The following is an 11,200-nucleotide window of genomic DNA, read 5'->3' on the forward strand; positions in this document are numbered from 1 at the left end:
TAGCTAGCGCACCTCCAAACCCACACAGACCGGCTATATAGTTGTAGTAGAAACTCCGAGAACTGCACTGCATGGATGGCAGCTCTCACACATGTACACGTGCATACAGGGCCGCCGAGAGCCATCACGGGCCCTGGGGGCTGGGGTAGACGGTATCTCCATGCCCCTAGTAATTGTAATCGTAAATTATCTTCCAAGTATATAATAACATGCCTACAGTTCAATCGTCAATATCTACATTTCATTCAGTAACGTAATTATAGACTGCAAACATTAAGACAGGTGCACTAGAATCTACATTATATTATACTTGAATATAGATCGAGTTGTTTACACGTTAATAAATGTTGAAACATGATATTAATTAAGGATCAAAGTTGTAGTACCCCGCTCCATACAAAACATCACAAAAGTGAGGAACTATACGCCAACCTTTATTTAAAAGAAAAGGAAAAGAAGAAGCAAAAAGTATCCACTGATCAAGACCGGGACCCCTTCACAACCCGGGCTAGGGTACACCAGACCCACTTGTCCCCCCTTCTCGTCAGGCCTGCGTGCATACACACGGTACACACCTACATTTGTACATACGAGAGACAGCCATCGTAAAGACTCCTGGTTCTGCTGGAAGTCAGCTCTCACAAAGCTTCAAAGACTCAATACCAATTCGATCCCTTTACATGCACGTGAAAAGTCCCTTACAAATTATTTATATTTTTTAAACAAGCTATATAATGAGAGGTTTATTGTGTCCTTGTCACTTAGTGTCAGTGGACCCTCCTTTGATTGGTTTGCACTATTCTCTTGATAGCTTGTTTTGTTGATGTATTGTTGAGTGATTATGGTTAGTTATTATCGGGATGTTTGAGTGGTGTACCTTGAATTTCTCGCCTAGGTAAGACCAAGGATTGACAACTCAACAGCTGCGTCTGTATAAAGGAAGACAACTCCACAAAATGGTTCATCAGTTAAGGGATGGGATCTCGCCCCTTTCTGACTGTTTTTTTTAAATTAAAAATTACTGAAGATCACGTACACACTTTTGCATATTGTGTATTTAATTGCTGATTAATCCACGCATAATGCCAAGACAGTGTTAAATTAAGTCAAAACTTAATTTTAAAGGTGATCTGCTCATATGTCACAACACATCTGATGCGGTGCTTTTTATTTACTTATTTATTTACTTTATTTACCTCTTACTTATTTTGCTAGTTTACAATGTTTACCTATGCATTTACGATGCGTCATGATGCGGTTATAGTTTATCCCTGAATTTATTTACCTGGCATAAACTTTACCTCCTTTGACACGGCTTCTGTAGTTGACTTGGCGTTAAACAAAAAAGCAAACACAAAAAAACCCCAAACAAACACAAAAAAAACAACCCACCCCTGATCTTATCGATCTTGTTGTAAAAAGTAGAATGAGTTTGTTAGTGTGAATATTTTAGCTGTTTTGAGACCACCGTCCACGGTCATAGTTATATCTGTGTGTATTTGATTTTTGTGGGGCGTTTTGAACCTACCTTTGAAAGCGCTCTATTAAACAACTTATATTTATAATTTGATGTGTATTGTATCTGCATATTTCTGTGTACGCGTGTTCATGAAGCTGTATTTGATGCCTGCCCTATTTGCCTGTACGCTTATATATATATATGGAAAGCGTATCGAGTCCAGCTGATGCGCTATATAAATGTGATTATTAATCAATTAATTAAAACCTTTTGTGAGGTCTACACAGACAAGGTCTGTCCCGTGATGGATGCACAATGCATGTGGATCATTACAGGTGAACTAAAGACCACACTAATCTTTCTGGAGACCATTACAGAACTCGCCTCCCTAAGCCAGAGAGAGAGAGAATTGTACGCATGATCCAACACAAGAATCTATAAAGGCTCCCATCACATCCTGTCCACCAACAACTACAAGAGATCGAGTTATTTGCAAATTGTGATTACAACAATTCCTTATCTCGCACTTTCACGCCTCTCACATTTTCATTTTCACGCAATATAAAAGAAAAAATTTTGCACACAGCAACAAGGGATCCCATTGTCTCACTGCGTCAATTCTTTAGTTTTAATAAGTAGTTGGTGCGCTTCTTTTCTGTCTTTTTTTTAGCCCTATATGAAGAGTAAGCAATTCCATTAGAAATGTTTCAAAGAAAAATTGGTCATCAATTACAAATAATTACAAATTAAATGTGTTCATCAGAAATACCATTAATACTGCTCAAATTATAGACTGGCACTGCATAATTTTTAACATCAATTATCAGCTGTTTGATAACATCAATATAAATATTATCTTTCAATAGTGAATTGTTAAATCTCCTATATTGGTTAGGTCTGAAATGTTTTTAAGTCCTTAAATAACTATTGATTGGTAGTCCAGTATAATATTTATATAATTAACTTCAGGCATCGGTGATGCCAAATTCAAAAAAATATTCTCCAAATGTATCCCTTCTTGTCTGGAAAGATTTTCCACATACAAAGTACAATCTGCACATTAAGTCCCTTATGGTTCCGATCCTGCTTTGCAGATGTGAACCGTACAATACGGAGAAAAGAATCCAGTCATTCAAGAATAAGTGCCCGAGGAGGATGTTCCGTATCTCGTTCAGATCAGAACATAAAATAAATGACTTTGTTCGAAGCAGGATTGCCACACTCTTATGACACCAGGGACCTCTATTTGCAACAGTCAAACAATGTAAACTGGCTAGTTTGGCTGTTACCCGGCACGACACCTTGTCGAAGACTGTTCTTCAAGGTACCTTGGAGGTTGGTCAACGCCGCGGTGGCAAGAGAAAGAAATGGCTTACTAATGTCAAAGACTGGATTTGTCTTCCTGTGCAGGACCTGCCCAAAACAGACGTGAGTCGCAGGTCTTGTCACCTACAGTGTCTATCGATGTGCTCACTTCCAAGGATTATTACCAGTCGAGGGACGAATAACAGACTAACTTAATTGTAGGTCAGGGTTTGAGCTCGAACAACTCGCATATACGTTCGCATCATCACAAGATGGAGGGGCAGTTGCATCATAACACTTGCTGTCGAGGTCGGGATTAGGAGTGTAAACAATAGCTTCGTGGGGAACAATTTCATCAGGGATGGTAAGAAATTCAGAAGAAAGGGAAGCGGCGGCAACAACAACAACAACAACAACAACAACAACAACAACAACAATTCATTTTGTGCATTTTAATACTTTTATTCTGCATAATGCTTCAAACACATTGTCTGTCCTAAAAGATTTAAGATATAAAGTTTAATTTTTATTTATCTATAGAGTGTTTTGAAAGCTATTGATGACATGATTTCAAATCCTAATTCACGATAAAGTACTTAAGCAAGTCAGAACTGCTCAAAATGATTTGGGCTGAATACGCACCATCGAGCTTTAAAAAAAAGTCTGTTAGGCATTGTTTCAGCTGACTGCTTCCTACTAACCATCCATGCGTCTACCAGCCTTTTGAATTAATGTGCACAAAGACTGTAATGAGCATACATACACTTGGCTTTAGGCCGCTAAAGACATGCAGAATAAATAATTTTTTAGACTGTAGTGAAGATACTAATTATTTTCGTTTGTTGCATCCCCTTGAACATTTTATTGAAGTTCTGAGAAAATAATGTCATTACAAAATTGAATCTAAGGTCAGTTAATATATTTTCTAATAGATGTGCGCAAATACTGATTGATGTAGATGTACTGGCTTTGATGTATGCTGAAACTGGAAAACTAACAGTTCAATGGCTGACTTTGTGATTGTGCTGGTCTCGTTTTCCCGACAGTGGGCGTGGTCGGATGGGTCTAGCTGAGGGTGGTGGCTTGGTCATCTTAACGTTGACAAATCTTGCCACGTCAGCAGCTTTTGCCGAGACGTGCGGCGCTGCAGCATGGCACTGGTCGGCCGGGAGGGTGGAGGGCGGTCAGGGTTAGAAGATGGGCTGAGCCTCATCAAGACGTCTGAGCTGTCTCGGTAACAATGCGCAGACTGCAGCCGTTGACCTCATTCGTACAGGCGGATCACCACCAGACGTGGCGGACTTCTACAGCATTTCCTGCTGCGGTCAGTACACGAATGAAAACTGATCAGCATACTGTCTATACACCAGAGTACATACAGTCTGAAGTGCAACTCGCATACATCGATTTGGAGACGTCTACAGTCTTTTCTCACCCACTGTAGTTTATTTAAGATGGAAAGTACTTGGAAATGTCTACTTCTCATGAAAAAAATCAGAGCAGGCTACATATAAACCTAGTGACATGATGTAAGTTCTATTTGGGGATTCGGAGAACGGAAATGTTACAGAATATTACATAATAAAGACAAAGTATTCAAGTGCCAATACGCAGAGTTTAACAGTTAAGAGAGCTAACAACATGCCAAATAAAAGTTAATTTATAAACGTGTTTGTAAATTACTGTTACGAAATGTTGAAATGCATAATAATTTTATACTACTCACAAAAATGTTAAGAGCCAGATAGAAAAATAGTTGAGAGAAACCAACCGCAACAAGTGTAGCTGTTCATGTTAAAATAAAAGTTAAGGGCCACTTCCAGTTTTTGAGTACAAAATATAAATTAAAGACTGTAGTAAAGTAAAACACTGTGGAAAGACCTGTGAAGTGTGACTTGCTCGTACTGCAGCAGTTTGTTAATAATAGATGAAAATCACTGAAAATAAACTGAACAAAAATGCAGCCGTACTGGTGAATAAAACTTTCAACCACACAAAGTGTACAGGGTGTGGTTATTTGAACACTGGTGGTGTAAAAACAAAAGCCTCCAAGTAGATGATTGATGCCAGAGGATTGTGACCTAATGGCTCAGAGACTGCATATCCGAGAGAGAAGTGTCCCGATGACCCATTCTGTCATTCAGCGAATGTTGGAACGATTTCAGATGACAGGCAGTACTGAACAACACTCTTGGTCTGGACACAACGACGACCACTTCATAAAGCTGACAGCTCTGCGCAACAGAACCATCTCTGAAGAACAGACCTGCGAATGGCAACACCTGTCAACGTCCTGTCAAGATATGTCAGACCATCTGCAACCACCTACCTCGCAGAACTAACCACTGACACAGGTATTCCACCAAGCTCGCTTTCAGCAGCGCAGACGTCTTCATCGCTGGACCAGGCAGTAATGGGGCGGAGTGCTCTTTGCTAACGAGTCCAGGATCACTCCGGTCCACAATGATGGCAGACAACGCGTGTAGCACCGTTAAGGAGAACGATTCGTCAATGTCTGCGTTAGGTAGAAGACCAAGCATGGCGATAGCTCTTTGGCTTGGGAAAGGATCCATCTTCACGGCAGAACTTCTGTTCATCTCGTTCATGGCGCTCTGACTGGCATCCGGTACAGACACGAGATTGCGTAGCGTTTTATAATGCCATCTTTACAGGCTATAGGTTCATGGAAGCTGCAAGATGAAAATGTCACTCCCAGTTGTGTTGATGTGTTGACCGGGTTTATGCAGCAGCGGGCAAAGTCAGCGCCTTGACTGGCCATCACGTCCATTGGCTTGACTCGTATCAGACATATCTAGGACATCCTGGGACGCCGTGTTCATGCCAACCACCCACGGACAGCAATCATGGTCCAGCTGTTTGTAGCTCTGGCAGAATGTGAAGCTGATCAACCCTCAGTCGACTCCAGCAAACAGCGGCCACACATTTTGACTGTCAAAGTGCACTGACAGTTCTTGCGACTTGTAAGGGGTGCGGTTGCTTGACTAGTCATGTCTTGGAAAGGAATTTGTTAACAAAAACATTCTTCCCACACTTTACAGTCAAATTATTAATTTTTCAAGCTTGTTTAAATAGGAGCAGTCGCACTTGATATATATATATGTGTGTGTTTTTTACTTTCTGTGAATAGTGTAACTTTCCTACGTGTGTCTTTGCATACATTCTCATAATAAATATTTCTGATTTTAAATAATTACTATTTTCTTATTTAACTGTAAGCAATGTAAGATTTTCGGCGCCGATTTACGAAAGCAAAAATTACAGTATGAGAGAAATTAAAAATATACTTGAGTATGGCCAAAAATATGTTCTTAAAAAGTTTATGCGAGGAATACATATCCAAGATCTCATCAGTGTGTTCAATGGCGAAATGTAATGGGATGGCAGTATGCGTCCAGAAAGGGCTTTCTTAAAATGACACATTGTCATATCTTCACATTTTTACATTCTTATCTATGTACCCCAAAATAATGCTTCCTAAAAAAAATCTAAACATAGACAAATTGTTCTGTAAGTAAATTACACGGTACAACAAAGTGATATCGAGGCTGAGCCGTGTTGTTTTTGAAACACTTTGTCATTTAGTGGCAACAATAGTCCCAAAATTAAAATGTAGATGTGAGGAAGAAATAGAGGTGCTATGAGAAGAATGTATTATTAAAGGTTTGAACCAGAAACTGTCAATAGCTTGTAAGGATCTTTCCAAAGACAGCCCGAGTCCGCATTCGCTAGACGTACTGCTTTTCAATCTGTATCCACTTTTGGCTTCCTGAACTGAAATGTGAGCGTCTGATCAGATAGCAGAAAGACAAGTTCTGGCAACCAACCATCAGTAGAGCAGGGTGTTAGTTCCTGTGATGGAAGTCCTGCCTGTAGTGCTGGCATCCGACCCGGCGCCGCCTCAAGCCACGATCAAGAGATGTTGGAGACAGGGCACCGCCCACATCTGTAAAGTTAATGTATACTTTTGTCTGTGATTAATAGACGCGCTTATACAGCTTTAAATATGCCAAGGGGAAGTTATATTCATGTGCTCTAAAATACCTAATTAGATGGATTTATGAATACATCAACTATGTTTTGAAATGTACTGATTATGAGTTATCGCCTTACAGCTACATTGTTATTATTGAAAAAAAAACTGGTTTATTTACATTATTTCACACAGACAAGGCCTTAAGCGACTTAATTGACAGAGCAAGTCTGGTGTTACGAAAACAGCTGATTCTTACACGTTTCTATGAAAAAAAAACCTTTCAGTCAATCGGAAAAGGATCCACTACTAATATAATGTTTTATATCGTATTTAGCAATTTTATTGGCAAACATGTTATTCCATCACCTTATGAAAACCAGAACCAATTAATCAATAAAAGTCTGAGTGCAAAAAAATCCTTCATTGCATCTCATCAATGGCTTAAGGCAAGATAAATGTACAGTTCTGTGTTCAATATCTTTTCCTGAAAGTTTAAAGTAATGTGAGTGTGCACCACTGTGAACAGTTAAAGTAAGTATTTTGTATATAAGGTAATAAGTAATAGTAAGGTCAATGGTTTGTGTCACTAACTTAAACCAAAGCAAGGCAAATTTTGAGAATATTCCTAGAAGCAAAAGATTGAAGCTTCCATTAAAAACCCTAAATACAAGGTGAGTGTTAGTATTGAATGAAGAAGAGTGCTAAAAGGATTTTGAGCAATTTAAAAATATATAAACAGTCTCTCTCTCTCTGTCAGTGTACCGTGAAGTGATTTAATAAGCGAGGGTTACAAGGAGTGGATGTATATTAATCTCAGTTCTTCAAGTTCAGACGGAGTCTATATTTATATGCAGCGAGAGCTGCAGTCATAGTGACCGACCTGAAAAATCAAGGGAGCGGAGAAATTTCGTTATTTTTTTCAGTCGCGACAGCAGAATGACCATCGGTCTACGGCGACCAGAAATATTCCACTTCCGTCTACAAGCCACGATGACGTCTGTGGACAGGCAGCAGGTGCGTTGTCAGACAGGAATTTCCATCTTCAAAACAGGAGAGCTCTACCGCCACCCCGTTGTCCAGCCTATTTGCCAAAGACACGAGATTAAAAAGAAGTAATTTCAAGTCAGTCTCTCATCATAGCTCGACTCATAATATGGCGGAGAAGCAGACCAGCTGTCTCCATTTCAGGCTGACGGACTACATTGCCGCTAGAGCTCTCGGCATTTCTCGTCTGGCTGGCGTTGACTTTCAAAACGTTGAATCAAAGTCTGGAAGGATTTATTACAGAGGGTAGACGACAGTATGCTGCTGATTTATTATAGATGGTAGACAACAGTATGCTGCTGATTTATTATAGATGGTAGACGACAGTATGCTGCTGATTTATTACAGAGGGTAGACGACAGTATGCTGCTGATTTATTGCGGAGGGTAGACGACAGTATGCTGCTGACTTATTACAGAGGGTAGACGACAGTATGCTGCTGACTTATTACAGAGGGTAGACAACAGTATGCTGCTGATTTTCGTATGTGCCCGACAATGATCAGCAGTGCGTCGGGCGCTGCACAGCAATATTTCACAGACGCCGGCCTAAGTAGTGCTAATGTAAGCTCCATTGAACAGAAAAAAACACACATCTACTACTGTAGACTGCAGACGAATTCTTCATACCTGACACGCGGTTGCTTTGTCTTGTCATACAAGAAGGACTTGTCATACCTTTGTTTTCCATGGAAGTGTTTAACCTAAAATATTCAATGTTTTCACCTACAGTGAAAGTCAAAAAGAACCAAAATCGTCTCTTTCAAAACAGTATTTTTGACAGCAAACTTTGTAAAAAGTCTTATAATATTTCAACCAATATATCAGGTTCATACATTTTTTTCTTGTGTCGTTCGGATTAGAGAGTGCTGAAAATCAATGTCATAGGTTTTCCACAAAGCCTGTAATTACCTGTCAACCAGGTCAGAGTAAGAGGCCGGCACGAGTCGGTGACTGTTTGCTATTGCTGTCATTTGTTCTCTCTCTCTCTTCGTCGTCTTTCTTTAAGAATAAATACCGAAAAATAAGGATAACTGAAAATAAAACTGAAGCATTAGCAGACTAGTTGCACTTGATTTAGTGTCAGTGATACGTACATGTAACTCACGATGATTTATCAGCTTTGAAAGAACATGAAAAGAATCAGAATCGTGTATAAGCTGCAGCAAAAGTGTTACGAAACATTAGAATATGTACCCAGGATACAATAACTGTACTTGTATCGCGCAGCATCACCAACAGGATAGGTCGCCCTCTGCGCTGACCGGAAATGACGAATGAGCATTAGGTAACGGACAATGGACAGAGAGATACGTATAGGCAACCTAAACAAAATAAAGTATATCCAATGAACAAAGGTATGAAGGGATATAGGGTTGTGAGTTATAAAGTGTTTACTAACAATTTAGCCTACCAGTATCGTCTACCTTTACACATTTTTAAATTCCGACTGTCTACATTTATCTCAAGTCAAGGTTTTATGAAGATGCCCTGCTTTAAATGTATCTACAATTAGCACCATTTTCTTAAAACATTTTCTTAAGTGGTTATTGGACAGAAATGATCTCGTTTTTAATATCAAGGCAAGTATTATCGAGACAGGTTCGTCTCTTGCATATGTTTTTCCCTGATGCCTAAATCTCAGACATCTAGACCCTAGAGCAAGCAATGTATGTAACTAATCCAATCATCTTTCTTCAGAGTTTTTTGTGATTTAATAGAATTTCAGTTAATGATAATTATGTCGTTGTAACAGCTTTGACAGCATTACACAAAAGTTTTAAGAAAACTTTCCATTTCTCCATAAAGCCATTAGAAAATTACTGTAACACTTCAGAATAATTTTAAACATGGATAAACTCTCTTGACGGAGGCCTTTGGTTTTCCATTGCGATACCTTTTTCTCCTTTCTCTAACTTCCCTTCTAAAACACTTGAATTACAGAAAACGATTTATTACAGATGGCAGACGACAGTATGCTGCTGATTAAGCTAAACAGAAAATGTTTAAAAAAGCTCTCAAACTGCAACAGCCGTGACAAATACATAAATGAATCCATTACTGAACACTCATAAAAATTACCTATACAGCATTAAGTTTATGTGTGTTGAATTTAAAAACAAAGTTTTAATTACGATGTAAAGGTGCTCGTTATGTGTGGGTTTGAGACATTGGCTTTGTTACAGTGAAGTAGGAGTCTCAGAGAGAGAGAGACCAGCATCCCCATCTCACAATCGATCGACTGTTGCAGCAGCCGAGATGCTGTAGTTGTCCAGCGGAGTCCAGCGGAGTCCGGCCCGCACCCGGTGTACAGGTTCACGGAATCGGGTCACAGTCAGGACTTTTTTTTAATTGGAACGAAAACATCCTTTTCAGTTTAAGCTTGTGAATGTAAGAACACCTGTAGACAAGCGAACCGTGGTCAGTTCACAATGTACGGACTCACAGGCTCACTTGAGTTCACAATACGATACTTCTCGTGTTTAGTCACAACACGGTTTCTTGGAGACAGCATCGATCTGGTTACTAAACTCGTTCTGTGTTACAGGCATGTTGTGTAGAGCCCTGTGTTACAGGCATGCTGTACTATGTGTTACAGGCCTATTGTGCTCTGTGTTACAGGCATGTTGTATAGAGCTCTGTGTTACAGGCATGTTGTATAGAGCTCTGTGTTACAGGCATGCTGTGTAGAGCTCTGTTAGCTGCTGGCGATCCAGTCAACAAAAATCTGTCTTAGTAGTTTACTATCTACCTTTCCTTGCTTGCTTACGTCTTCCAGTCTGTCTGCAATCGTCTCACCGGTCCTCTGTATGTCTGAATGTACCTCTTTTGTTTCTCAAGAGGAACTGCATTCGTCAACTTATTATTTAAGAGCTGAACAGTTTTATTTCATTACAAGAACACAAATAGAATAAGACTTTGACAGATATCGTGAAAGAGTAGGAGATATTAGTAATCAGTTGAGTCCGTCTGAATTCGTCTGGTTATTTTGCTCACATGTTTATCGCTTCTCTCCAAATTATGGGTCTTCTTTACAGATAACATTTTGTAATTTTACCAGAAACCATAATATTTGATCCATGAGAAGATTTTAACATTTCTGAAAGTGTCCCACCAGGCACAGGGACCTTCTTTGATTTCAAATCCTTTATAGCCCCGTGCATTTTTTTTGGCTGATCGGTGGTATAGATTAATAATGATCGGCTGGTTACATCCTTCCTGTCCTGTCCATTTTATCTACCCTCCGCTAAGCTTCCCCCTCCCTATCCTTTTTGCTGGTTACTCATGTATTATGCATTATGTTTAAACCTGTATCATGTTCAGGGTTCAACGGGTTTTGTATGCAGAATGGCTGTCACGGCAGTGGTGGCCTTACAACACACTCGTACCAGACAAAGG

This window comes from Pomacea canaliculata, linkage group LG4 (assembly GCF_003073045.1).
Source record: "Pomacea canaliculata isolate SZHN2017 linkage group LG4, ASM307304v1, whole genome shotgun sequence".
Taxonomy (NCBI): Eukaryota; Metazoa; Mollusca; class Gastropoda; order Architaenioglossa; family Ampullariidae; genus Pomacea; species Pomacea canaliculata.